We start from the raw sequence: 2,202 nt of genomic DNA on the forward strand, positions 1-2,202 counted from the left end.
CACATGCATAGCATTCTCCAGAGTCAACATACCCTATCAGAGTGGTACATTATGTACAATTAATAAACCTACACTGATGCATTATAATAAACCAAAGTCCAGTGTTTACATTATTGTTCATTCTTATTGTTGTACATCTTTTTGTGTATTTGGAGAAAAGTTTATTGGGTTGTAGCCATCTTAATAGAATTAAACAGAGAATTCTGAGTGTCCTAAAATTCCCCTATAGTCCAAATGTTCCTCCTTCTCTCTGTGTGCAACCACTGATATTTTTACTTTCTTTGTAGTTTCCCTTTATCTAGAATGTCTTATACTTGAAATCATATACATGCAGGCTTATTGTTAATTCACAAAAATAAAGTCGCTTCTCAATTGATGTTGTTTGATAAAGGAGTGCACTTGTGATTTGCACTGGGTGTTTTATGGAAGTGTTGAATAACTCAGTGTACACCTAAAACTAATATTGCACTGTATATTAACAAACTGGAATTTAAATAAAAACTATAAAAACTGGACCATGAACACAACAATCATGATAAAGATTAAAGTAAATCTTAATTGTAAAAAGATGTTCTTGACAGGTATCACAAAAGCAAACAATTTGTAAGTTTCTAGAGTTGTTTCCCTATTGCTGCATGTGTGAACTAAAAGAGCCCTATGAGAAGAAACAACTAAGGACTGACAGTTCTGGGTGATGGAATACACCACCACAGGAGCCTATAAGTCTAATCAAATAAGATGCCTTGAGAAGGGAGGGAGTGTATCTCAATCCCAAGTCCTGCTTAAATGGAGATGCACATTTAACGTTTACTAAGTGCACCTGACAGGTGAAGGATTAGATGCTGGAAAGCAGGATACAATTTTCTGACCATGCAGGTGCCCTGGCAGTGATGAGTCCCCTATAAAGAAGAATATTTCCCTTAAGTTATCTGGAGGAGACATTTTAACCATTCCCAAAAATGTGCTGTATCTCTAGTTATGCACCTGAAACCAACTTTGAACACGTATGAAGGCTGCTGAAAGCTCTTAAACCATCAGGGGTACATTGGGAAATCTGACATGGTGTTCTATTAATCTGAGATTAGTGTTATTGAAAGACTTTTTATTTGTTGTTCTCTTCCACATCTTCACGCTCCTTCTGGATTACAGGCGTAAGCCCACTGATCTAGTCACCTGTCACTCGGCCTTTGTCCACATAATGAAGCTCTTCACTGTACTGTTTTTGTTATTTACAGACCTGTTAGAAACACTTAACTTTCTGAATGATTTCAAATGTAAGGCTTTATTCTGTATTAAGAGAGTAATACAGAAGGGCCTCTCCATGAGCATGTTCCGGGCCATCATTATCAGACCCAGGAACTCCTGGATGGCCAGGTTTAAACATCAATGCACAAGGAATATTTTTCAATTTTTTTTATCATCTTATGTTTTCTCAGTTCGTCTATCAGTAGTAACTGCATCATCTGTGCTATTACTTCTTCTAATGAGACCCAGAGTGATCTACTGGATGTCAGTAAATAATACTCAATTTCCCCCATAAACTCCATCATCAGGAGACTGCCTGTCACTTTGACATTATATAGGGATATTTTCTTATAGGAGTCATGCTGCTCTCAAGTGCATATACGATGATTCTCTTGTCCAGACATCAGAGGTGTTGTCAACACCTTCACAGCACCAGCCTGTCCTCAAGAGTCTCCCCAGAGAGAAAGGCCACCCAGACTGTCCTTTTGTTTGTGAGTTCCTTTGTGTCATGTGCTGGGTGACTGTCATCATCTCCTACACAATTCTGTTATGGATATATGACCTAGTCATTCTGGATTTCCAGATGCTTGTTACCAATTTCTATGCCACTGTCAGTGTGTTGATGGTAATTTGTTCCGATAAAATGATAAAAATGTGTTTCAAGAGTGTGTCACCACACTTTGTTAAGGTTTTTATTTAAATTCCAGTTAGTTACCATACAATATATTATTAGTTTCAGGTGCCATTAAACACTTCCATATATCACCTGATATGAATCAGAACAGGTGCACTTATTAATCTCTATAGGTCACTTAACCAATTTCTCCACCTGTATTCCCTCTGGTAGCCATCAGCATGTTGTCAATAGTTAAGAATCTGTTTCTCTCTCTCCTTTTTCCTCTCTGCTTGTTTAGTTTAGTGAATTCCACATAAGAGTGAGATCATATGGCATTTATC

At 37.4% G+C, this 2,202-nt stretch overlaps 1 pseudogene; it reads left to right on the forward strand.

Moving 5' to 3' along the window:
• The first annotated feature begins 517 nt into the window (after positions 1–517).
• Positions 518–1,945, forward strand: LOC125935067 (vomeronasal type-1 receptor 90-like; annotated as a pseudogene).
• The last annotated feature ends 257 nt before the right edge of the window (positions 1,946–2,202 follow it).

This window comes from Panthera uncia, assembly GCF_023721935.1.
Source record: "Panthera uncia isolate 11264 chromosome A1 unlocalized genomic scaffold, Puncia_PCG_1.0 HiC_scaffold_17, whole genome shotgun sequence".
Lineage (NCBI taxonomy): Eukaryota > Metazoa > Chordata > Mammalia > Carnivora > Felidae > Panthera > Panthera uncia.